The 11,883-nt window shown below is 40.6% G+C and overlaps 1 pseudogene; it reads right to left on the bottom strand.

Annotated features, from left to right (window-relative positions):
• Positions 1-455: 455 nt before the first annotated feature.
• Positions 456-6,258, bottom strand: LOC100565217 (transmembrane protein 185A-like; annotated as a pseudogene).
• Between the last annotated feature and the right edge of the window lie 5,625 nt (positions 6,259-11,883).

Genomic DNA, 11,883 nt, shown 5'->3' with positions numbered 1-11,883 from the left:
AAGATTCACAAACAGAAGCCGTCCTTGCCCACTTTTTCTTGTGGCTGAAATCCAGTCCAAAGTGACATGTGCATAAAGGCCACTGATTTCAGTAGGTCTTGCCCACATGTAACTGTGGAAAGATATGAGAATAAATATAACATTCAAAATCCATTTGGGAAAACACGGCAAATTGTCCTTTTCGATTGTTTTACCGATATTGTTGATTTATTGTTGTAAATTTGTGTTTTTGTTTTGATTTTATATTGTGATGTTGGGCAAGGCCCCATGTGAGCCGCCCTGAGTCCCTTCGGGGAGATGGGGCGGGGTACAAGAATAAATTATTATTATTATTATTATTATTATTATTATTATCATTATTATTATTATTATTTTCACAGCTGTATATAAAAGTGAATTCTGTTTCATACGTTACGATAAGGTACTTTGCACAGTAAACCTTATCATTTCTGTTGCATTTTCATTGATTTTACTGCCATGGTACTTAGTATGCAAAGAAAGGATATTAAGACAAATCTCCATTATCTCCTTTGTGTCTATGTTACAAGCCACTGTGGCACAAATCATGATTCATAACAAATGAAAGGCATGAGATAAAAACACATTGGCCACTGGTTCCCAGTCATTTTCGAAACGGAAAGAGTCAGTAGTCCCGGCGAGGTGCCACGCTGCTTCCAAACTTACTTTTAATCTAGCATATCAATGTTTAGTTTGGGAGGCGGAATGACGTATTTCCCGGGACTCTGGGTAATAACCACGCCAGTCTTTTTTCAAAACATTGGAGCAATTTTGGGAGGTTCAGGGATGGGCGTTTCTTTCACCTCATCATTGTCTTCATGATGAAGATCACAGGAAATGTTGCCATACTATCTCACGAAGGGGAAAATTTCAAGCAGGAATTGACAGAAGTCCTTGCAAATTCCAAACCACCAATGATTGCCTCCCTTCTGTCTAAATGTTGTTGCCATTAAGGTTATCATTGAAAGCCAAAGAGGGACAAATATAGATATATAGGAGAATGTGTTATGTACATCCAGTCTGTGCACAAGCAGGATTTCAAAGGTGAGCAATGGGACCACGATTGTCATCCAACTGATAGCCATTGTTATGTGTGTTCTCCTTTGTTCAGCAATTACATCTATGGAACGCAGGAACAGGACAGACCAGACGATGTAGTAGAGTACAACCAAACACAAAAAAGACATGAGGATCCACAAAGGGACACAGACAACAAGCCATGGCCACTTGATAATTTCATCCAGACAGAGTGCAATGAATATGAACTGGAGAATATTGACGGAACACAGGATTTCCAGCTCCAGAGATCTGTCATGGTGAAAGCCCCACACACAAGCTCCAACTGACACTGGAGATACGAAGAACAATGGCATGAAGACTAGAAGCCAGACGTGAGTTCCTCTTTCAATTCCATCACAAACCAGCCTCACAGGAGCCTGCCCATTGCCACTCAGGCCGGAAGGAAAACCAAGACAGAAGGCTCCCGCGCGGAAATAACCAGAGCCAGGGCCGGAGCCAAAGAAGACCAGCGACCGCCTTCCATGCCGCCCCTCACAGTGGCCGGGCCGCACTGCCCTCAAGTCTAAACATGAAATTCATATATGTTTCATATGCAGGCAGTCACTAAGGTAGAAACATCTGACTTACAAATGAGTCAGATGTTTCTAGTTAAGAGACAACAGGAGGTGAGACAACAGGAAGTGAGAGACATCTACCCCTCGGAAGGGAAATTCACTCCTGAAAGAGTTATCATAGGGGAAAGATGTTTCCACTGAAGCTGTCTCATCAATCAGTGTTTCCATAACAAGCCAATTTTTTTTTGCAAAATCCAATTATCTCAGGGATGGAAAGTGAGGTGAAATCTTCTAAGGGGTGTTACAGCTTGCTTTTGACACAAAACACTAATTCTGTCCAACTATGCAGAGCATACTGGTGATAGGGATGAAATGTTTTTCTAAGAAAATGTTTCAAAAGATTTTAATGAGAAGAAGAAGAATAGTATCCTAGAAATGGAAAGTACCACATGGCCATCTATTCCAACTCACTGTCTTGCAGGCATACACAACTAAATAGCTTCTTAAAGATGTCTATCTCGCCTTGGTTTAAAGACCTCCAAAGATGGAAAATCTTTTCTCAGTGCCCAGCTCATAGTGAACTTTCACATTCTCCCAAGCTTTGGGGGAATGTATCTTTCCCAGATGACTCCGTATATGTTAACATCTTTGTCCCAGCCTTCTTGTGCTCATCATCCCAAAAGAGTCTCCTCTTATTAGTCATAAGGGATTGTGAGACTTTCCCCCAATTTATTTAATACACATGCATCCCAACTATGCCTCAAATAATCCTAGAAAAGAGTTTAATGATAACTTACAATAATATCCAGATAAAATCTCAATTTCATGCCACCAATGGCCTATAGTCCTTTGGTTGAAGCATAGGGCCAGTATTTGCTTCTATAAAATCCTTCAGTCCAAGGGAAATTGGGAATCACAGCCAAGTGTTCTTTCTGGCAGAAAGACAGAAGGAATGCTTCCTGCAGCTGCTCTTTCTTTGACCAATGGATTGGGCCAGGTGGTCTTCTCCTGGCTGTGACGTTCTTCCTGGGAGGCAACAGGTGCAACCAGATGTGTGTTTCTCTTCAGCTACAGTCAACTGTATTAGAGTCTGTTCCAAGCAAGCCACTTCTTGCATCATTACAGGACAAGTGATAAAATGTGCAATGATGTATTAGAAAAAGGCTTTGTCTAGCTGTATCTGGCCAACCCTATTGGCATATTGATTAGTTTCCTATTAACTGTTGTATCAGGAAGGAAGATTTGTCTGACTAAATCTGGTCATCACTATTGCCATGTTGATTAGTTGCTAGGCAGATAAAATGAAATCATGGTGAAAAGACCCTAGGTAAAATTGGATGTAATATGCGCTAGGGTTTATTCATTAATTCATTCATTCATTTCAGACTTTTATATCCCGTCCTTCTCACCTCCAAGGGGGGACTCAGAGCGGCCTCACAATCAGCAATCATTAGATGCTAGAAAACATAATATTTAAAACAATTACAATTAAAACAATTTAACATTAATTAAAAACATCCATTTAAACATCCATTTAAAAAAGAGCAATTCTAGTCATGATCCAGGTCTGTCCATTATCAGTCATAAAATAATTTTGACTATTAATGCTGCCTCTGCTGCTCAAATGCCTGTTCCCACAACCAAGTTTTAAGTTTTTTACAAAAGGACAGGAGAGAGAGAGCCAACCTGATTTCATTAGGGAGGGAATTTCACAGATGGGGGGGCCACCATTGAGAAAGCCCTGTCTCTCGTCCCCACCAATCAAGCTTGCGAAGGTGGTGGAATCCAGAGCAGGGCCTCCCCCAATAATCTTAAACTGCAAGGCGGTTCATAGCAGAAGATACTTTTGGACAAGCAATCTGGGCCGTTTAGGATTAAGAATTCTCCTTTAGTGCAAATAGTGATTTGAAGATTTATTTCATACAGCTCTAGTATTTGAAGACCTTGGAGACTACTGAATTTTGCTGTACAGAATTTTACAACTTACTTTCAGGATAACACACATAGGTGTGCATTTCATTAAAAAAAATTTATCACAACATATATTCATGAGACTGGTTGTATGTTGTTAGCTTGTCTTCCTTTTTTCTCCATGTAGCACAGCATAAGAGCACCCTAATCTTGTTTCATTTTTTTCAGGGCTTCAGGAAACACACTTAGTGCACATATAGCTTCCCCTACATGACAACACAAGCCACAGTCATAATGCTATCTAGTATTCAACCAGTATTCATCTTCATGGACATCAGTGTTATATAAATGTATGGAGAATTTTCTTCAGGGGGACAACATCCCTGATTGCATGTTTGCCAAAACATGTAGAGATGTGAAGACTTGAGGAGAGAGAAGTGGTTGAAAAATTCAAGAAAAAAACCTGGTGTTTTCCTCCTTGAGGAGTAATAGTGGATCATATTTAAGACAATGTATTTATATAGTTAAATTTGGTGGTGATGGTAGTTAAATAAAATTATGCCCTCTTTTTTGTGCCCTTCTGCAGTAATGTTGGTGATTTTCTGGAGATCTTTTAACAATTTTTTTCCCCTGGGGTCACTTCGAGGGATCAAAAAACCCAGACAAACCACCAGTTGGAGCACCACTTTCCCCATCTTTAGATCAAGGCTTAACAAAAAGTCTTTCTACCATTTTGTATGCATGGAGAAAATTAATTTTGCTCAACTCTGACACATAAAAGACAGACAGCTCACTCAACATGCTAAGCATAAATCATTAAAGTATGTCAGATAAAACATACACTGTACTGTTTTTGATACCACTGTGATTTTTACTCAAAATATTACAGATCAGTTTCCTTTGAAGTTTGGGGGATATCATCAGTTTTCTGCCTGCCAAAATTGAGCTAATCTGTGTCGGCATGCAGCAATTGTATTTTATGAGTTTGGCATTATAATTATTGGGGCCTCTTTTGTCTACAGATAGGAATAAATTGTCTCTATAATGATATAACTAAGGCATTTCAAAAAGATTTTAACAATCTCCAGGTACATTGCTAGCTATATAATTTAAAGAAACTACTAAGGTTATGACGTAAGCATAGCTATCACAGCAATTTTTATTTACTAAAAACCCATCAAATTTGCCTGGAGCAATTGTTGCAACTTGTCTTGAATCATATGTGGCTTCTGGCTAAAGAAAAACAATTCTAAAAAATTGCTTAGAAAAAAACAGAAAATATGAAAGAAAAAGAATAAATAGTAATACCTTCTGTCAACATTCAAAGAATCAAAATTGTAAAGCATGAACTGATTGTGAAACCTTATATATACCATACATTTAGTGTATATAGACAGTGAGTATGAGCACAGTTGAGATCTCTAGCTTTCCCAAATTCACATGGATAGACCTTAGTGGAACTGTATTGGTTTAGCCTGGAGAAAAGAAGGTTCCACCTAAACATTAAGAAGAACTTCCTAAAGGCAAGAGGTGTTCAAAAGTGAAATACACTGCTTTGGAGTGTAATGGGGTCTCCTTTTTTAAACAGAAGCTGAATGATTATCTGTCAAGTATGCATTGGTTGCTTCCTCATGCATGGAGACTGGCATCAGACTGGATGGTCCTTGCGGTTTCTACTCTGTGATTCTATGATTCTCTGTGTAAAGGGTTATTTTATTTTTAAAAATGTGTAGGCTCTTTCACATGTCTGATTCTCATGAGGTAATAATATTTCTCAACCTATAGTTCAAAGAACTATTCTACAAATGAGACAGTGTTTTTAATGTAATCTAACCATGAAAAAATGTTCTATCTTCCTCCCCATTATTGTCAATTTTTAACAGCAGAAAACCTTGCACCAGCATCATAGTGCTTCATGATGATGTATGCACAAAAAAATCCACATGGCTATTTAAAATGTAAGATTACTGGATTTTGTTCATGTTTTTATATGAGGAAGATTTTTTTAAATACAAGATTGATGTGTTTTCCATGGAAACGATAGCCAATGTTCTAAACTAGCTGCCTAGCTCCATAGTCCTTGGTTATGGATCTAAGTAGTATTCTCAGAACATTTTGGAATGTGCAAATCGGGTGTGGGGGTCTGTGTAAAATTCCTGTCACTGCATTATTGTTCCTGAGCAGGCTAGCAACACATAATCATCTAAAACATTATATAAAATACATACATTTAAATACATTTCCACAATATATATATTAAAATCAGGGCCGACCCCACCATAGAGGCCACGTGAGGTGGCCGCCTCGGGCGCAGGTCCCCGGGGGGAGCCGTCAGGCTTCCCCCGCCCCAGCGGGGACCATGGGCTCGCTCGCCAGTGAACAGGAAGGCCTGTTCGGCGACGAGCGAGCTCCACATGGCCGCTGCCGGCTGGGCAAGGCCAGCCAGGCCAGGGCGTACTGGGCGGGAGGCGGGGCACTGTCAGGGCGGTGCCCTGCCTCCTGCCCAGCATGCCCTGGCCCCACCTCCCACGCTGTGTGGGAGGCGGGGCCAGGGCACGCTGGGCGGGAGGTGGGGCACCGCCCTGACGGTGCCCCGCCTCCCTCCCAGTGCACCCTGGCCTGGCTGGCCTTGCCCAGCGCGGCCTGGAAGGACCTCTGCTGCAGTCTGGCCAGCTGGAAAAGGCCAGACGGGTGAGGGTGAGTAACCAGGGTTGGCCCTACCTCCCGCACTGCTCACCCTGACCCCGTCTCTCATGCTGCGTGAGAGGCGGGGTCAGGGCGAGCAGCGCAGGAGGCCAGGGTGCGGGAGGCGGGGCCCGCCGGCGCCGCGGGAGGCATGGCCATGTGCCTCCCGCGGCACATGGCCACGCCTCCCACGCCGCTGGCGGGGGGGCGCTTTTCCCCACCCCCGCTTAATATTTTAAATTATCTCCGGCCGGCCCTGATTAAAATACACAGAACAAAGATCCAGCATACAACACAAGTTTACATTTTGTGATTGAAACATGCCAGGTAGGCCTGCACAAAGAGACAGGTCTTCAAATGTGTTTTAAATTCCAATAGTTCATTTAGCTGTCGGAGCTCTTCTGGCAGGTCATTCCACAGTCATGGGGTGGCCACTGAAAAGGTCCTCTGGATGATGGTTGCCAGTCAGGTTCTGGCAGGCTGGAGCAAATGTCCAGTGGAGTGACTTTAGTATGTGACTACCTAATCCAGTAATCTGTTCATACAGCATTCAGCCAGTTGTCTATTAGGGAAACAGTTTCTTTTATACATTGAGCAAAGATACAATTCAGGAGATACTGAGCCATACGTCTGAATAGACTTTGCATACAGCCAACCAAGAAGGTCCTTAGAGATACTAAGTTTGTCTCCAGAATTCCACCTCATTTTGCAAAGTCTGTGATAATGGATTCCTTCATGTAGATGGTAGTACATTGATGCTGTCACTTTTGAGTCAAATTACTTTCACTCACATCAAAACTCCCCAGCATGTTATGCAACAATTAGAAGTGACAGTATCTGGCAGGTACACTGACTTCTCATATTTCTTAAGGCAAAAAAAAATCCAACTCAATGGCATCAAGAACAGAATATGATACAGCATTCAAGTATGTGGATTAATTGCTTATACATTCAGTTACCTTAGGACTGATTTTTTTTCCTGATGGAAATTTTTTTTGATTGACTTAAAATTGTGTAGCCCATTGGGGAACTACTACTGCCCTTAATATATTTTTATTTGCTCAGGTCTTGTAAATCTCCTGATTATAGTTAACATATACATTATAGGGCCCTCAATAGATACATTACAGATTTTACAGTGATTTGTCTGAAATACTGTAAATGCAAATAATGTAATTAGTTTCACTTTCAAAGGTGTTAGTATGACTGTAATTTAATGAATGATCATTTAATTTCTGTTGGAGGTTTTGGGTATATATATTTTTGTAGAGGTATGGTTTCACTAAATGGTGGCAAAGAGATATCATTGTCCTTCAAATCCTGGTTGGTACAGCGGGGGGAGGGCAGAGGATATTTGCCATTAGCCCAAGCCAGAAAAAAGTGAGATGCCTTTAAATAAGTAAAGATATAGATACACACATTTTGATTTTGAACACAATTTAGACATCTGCTTAGCATACCCAATATATCCTCAAATACATATTTGCTTGTATACTTGAATGAAATCCTTGAGGAAACAGGTCATGCATTTTCAGGTTCAAGCACACTATAAGGTATGTGTTTGCTTGCCTCTAATAGGTAATTGCAGCCATGAAGGAGCCTTTCTAATCTACATGGTAATATTTTGCAGTCTTGTAGGTATGCATGCCAGCAGGCATCCTTAGTTGCATAAATATTGTGCCCTCTTCAGATGCCAAAGTACATATTCAGACAATTCAGCTCAAGATATTACGTGGGCTACAAATCATGTACAGACTGAATGGTTTTGGCTTTGTACAGTTGGGGTGGAGTGAATATTTTGCTTATGTAATCAGCTTCAATGTGGAAAAAAACTTGGCATTTCAAAAAAGAGAAACAGAATGGTATTATCTCTTCCCAAGTATCTACCATTTCCAGTCTTTATTGTATTCATAATTGTTAATTGACTACATCTATATTTGAAATGTTATTTTCCATAACAAGAAGTATGGCAAAAATTATAATTCTTTATACTACAAATGAGTTAAGTGTGCCCACGTTGAAACCACATCTTCCCATGACTCTTTCTTGGTTCCTTCAGACGCACTGGATCACAATTCTTCTGTCCCTCCTCCCCTGTTCAGAATAAGTAATTTTTCTTCCAAATAGTCTGTCCTCTCTGCAGTTTTTAGCATCAGTGTTTTTAAAAACCAAAACCGAAAAAGAACGATGGTCTTCTTTTATATTATATTTGATTTTAGACATTTTGGGCCCCCGGAAAGTTCAAAAGCAGAAACGTAGTGCTGGTCCCCACGTATGTATTACACACTATATTTTGCCATCGGCCTTTTCATTACTGGCCCACCTCTACTGCTAAGAAGCTAGTCATGGAAGCTATGTAATCTTTTCCCATTTGCACCAGTGTATTAAACCTTGTGGGTCATGGCAGACATAGGCGGATTGAGAATTTCACCACATTTACCTGACATGAAGCTTTCCTTAAACAGTTTTTCAGGTTGGGTACCCCCATTGCCATTCAGTGGCTGGGGAGGATAAGTTCCTTCAGCTAGTATTAAAATTGAACTGTCATTCTCCTGCATGTCCTGGGGGTCCTCTAGAAGACCAGGAAGATGACATCCTTCTCTTACACCCAACTGCTGGCTGGCCTACCCTATTCTTTCCCAATCCTTCAAAAACTAGACCACTCAATCATTTGAAAGGGTTGGTTGAATGTATATTTGGAAGACCTTTATGTTCTGCTAGTGCAATGTAGAATCTCAGCCCAGATGTTTTCTTGGTGAGGTAAAGGTACAGTGAAAACATTCTGCTTGCTTTTGTATTCTGTGCACTGTTTACTTTTCATTTGGGAACTGTTCTTAAATAGGGAGTGGTTCTTCCTTAAATAAAACCTTTGGTTAATCTCGTCATTGTGTCTTATGTCTTGCAATGAATCCATCATTTGAACATCTCATTCTGCTGAAAGAAACCGATGGTATTTCCATATGTTTGTTGATTCTATCTGTATAATGACCAATGCATAGACTATTTCTATTGCTTTCTGTCAGCGTGTAGACTCACCTTCTAAACAAGTATGAGCAAGGACGTTATCAGTAATGAAAAGGCTCGAAAAATACTAGGATGTGTTTGTGGAAGGTATTTTGTTTTCAGCTAGGAGAAGCGCCCCAAACTCTTTCTGCAACATAAAGGGAGAGACATAACAAAACTGCCTTTCTTTGTATACTTGAGTATGCAGTCACTAGACCAAATTATGCCCTTCGTCTTACACCTATTTGCACACTTATTGCAACACTCATCACCATGCGGTATTACTGAACTACACTATATATTCATGTTTAAGCCTAGAAATGTTATCCAAAAATTCAAACCAAAAACCTGAATCAACATATAACTGGTCAATGTAGGGCTTAAGTAGTACCTCTTTAAAAATGAATGAATGAATGAATGAATGAATGAATGAATGAAAGAAAGAAAGAAAGAAAGAAAGAGAAACCATACCTTCTCTGAGTAGACTGGCAAAAAGTAAGAGCATAGCCTGTCCTGTGAGAACCTGTAAGAATCACCAGCCCGCTATTCTTTCGACCTCTATGAATGACAGGGTGAGGAAATGGCAGCAGCAAACACGGGCAACTGGCCCTGTGAGGTGACATTAATGCTTTCCCCTTTTGGTGAAATGATCTTCAATATATCCATAGTTATGTTAAAATCCATAATTTTGGATCCCAAAACCTGTCCTCAATTTATACATGAGTACTGTATATACAGTAATCTAAACTATGGCAGAGAATCAAACAGGTGCCATCACATGTTGTATCAGCACATGGTTGGAGATTCCCTATATGAAAACAATAACGGTTATGTGTATCTTAGCTAAAAGTTTAATGGTTGCTAGTGAAATTATATACAACTATTTGATCACTAGCCAAACCCACATGCACACATACATACTTTCCTTAGTTGTGAATGTTCTAGTACGTAAAATATTATTTGGACCATATTGTTTCAATTTAAATTGTAAGCCATTCACATTACTTCTTGGAAAATCTCTTTATTCCAGCAACATGGCTTTTAATTGTTTTATTTATCTCAAAATGGAAGTGGTCTGAGACATCAATAATCCTATTTCTTGCCCTGTGGGTGTGCCATTGTTGACATCTCTCTTCAAATCGTCATTATATACAAGCCCTTATTAGCTTGGTGTCATATCGTTTTTTATTTTTAAATGCTTTTATTCATAATTCCTTCTGTAGGTCTACTCGATTACATCAATAGAAATTATTCTAAGATAAATGAATATATAACTACTACTACTACAACAACAACAATTTTATTTCTTACCCACTTCTCCCCACAGCTCAAGACCTGCTGGGTAGGCCTGCCAGAAGAGATAGGTCTTTACATGATTTTTAAGTTCCAACAGCTGTTGGAGCTCTACCAGCAGTTTGATCCACTGTCTTGGGATGGCCAATAAAAAGATCCTCTGGGTGAAGGTTGCCAGTTGGAGTAGCCTCCCCCAGAGGACTTCAGTGTGCAGGCGATCCTTTAGGTAACCTGGACCAAAACAATGTAGGGCTTTAACGGTCAAAACCAACACCTTGTACTTTGCCCAAAAAGGGGTGCAGCTGGAGTATCAGTCAAAGCTGATAATAAGAACTCCTGACTGTCACATCTACCCGAGCTGACATTTGAAGGGATGGATCCAAGAGCACTCCGAAGCTGCAGTCACAGTCTTTCAGGGGGAGTGTAACCCCACCCAGAACTGGTTGACACACTTTCATCCCCAGATTAGGACCCTTGATGGCAAGCACTTCCATTTTGGCTGGATGTAATTTGGATTCTTTCCACACACAGTTCAGCCAACTCTTACCATCATCCTTGGTTTGATGCTCATGGGCCATGAGAAGTGCATAGCCCTTGCACACAATTCAGACACCACACTTTGACCATTTCACATTCTTAAGAGAGCTAGGGCCCTTCTTCATCCAGGTTTCTCTGTCCTAGTATCCCTCCTTGGTTGGTTCTCTTAGTGGCAACTTTAGCCCAGCACTTTCCAGAAACTAGCTGCCAGTTAATGGGAATTTTAGTCTTGAATCTGCGGGGAGAATATTGCTTTATTGTAGAGATGGGGCCTGTTGAAACTGGGTGAAACAAGCCTTACATGTTTGTTAGGAAGGTGGGTGTTTCCCTGCTCTCAGACACAGTGGATTTGGAGACCTCAAAGTGAACTTTGAACACCATACTCCCTTTTTCTCCCTTTTTCCCCCTTTTCCATCCAACAGATACTAATGCCTCCATGTTACTTTGTTTGGGGAAGCCATTTACCTCTTGTCACATTTTGCTCAGCCCTTTTCCTAAAGAGATCACAGCTGGGAGGGAGAGATCCTTTTTCTCCTTCCGTGCACAGAAATGTTTTGGTCCTCTTCCCTCTTGGTGATGCTCATTCATTTCTTCAGAGGCATTCTTATCAGTGAAACATTGACCTCTTAATGCAGTGGGTGGGAAAACATGTTTATGTATTGCATGGAAAAATAATGTGGCCTAAGATACTGTGTCATGACTTTATGTGGTGTGTGTGTTGACATGTCCCTAGCTGACATGTCCCAGGTAGCATAAGCGCTTGGGATGCTTCTGCATATATAAGACCACCACCACCATCATCTCCATCATCCTTCTCATTGTTATCCTTTTAAAATTTATTTATTTATTTATTGCCAGTATT

This window comes from Anolis carolinensis, chromosome 1 (genome assembly GCF_035594765.1).
Source record: "Anolis carolinensis isolate JA03-04 chromosome 1, rAnoCar3.1.pri, whole genome shotgun sequence".
Classification (NCBI taxonomy): domain Eukaryota; kingdom Metazoa; phylum Chordata; class Lepidosauria; order Squamata; family Dactyloidae; genus Anolis; species Anolis carolinensis.
The sequence above is the reverse complement of the archived record's forward strand: the minus strand, read 5'-3'. Positions and strand labels throughout refer to the sequence as shown.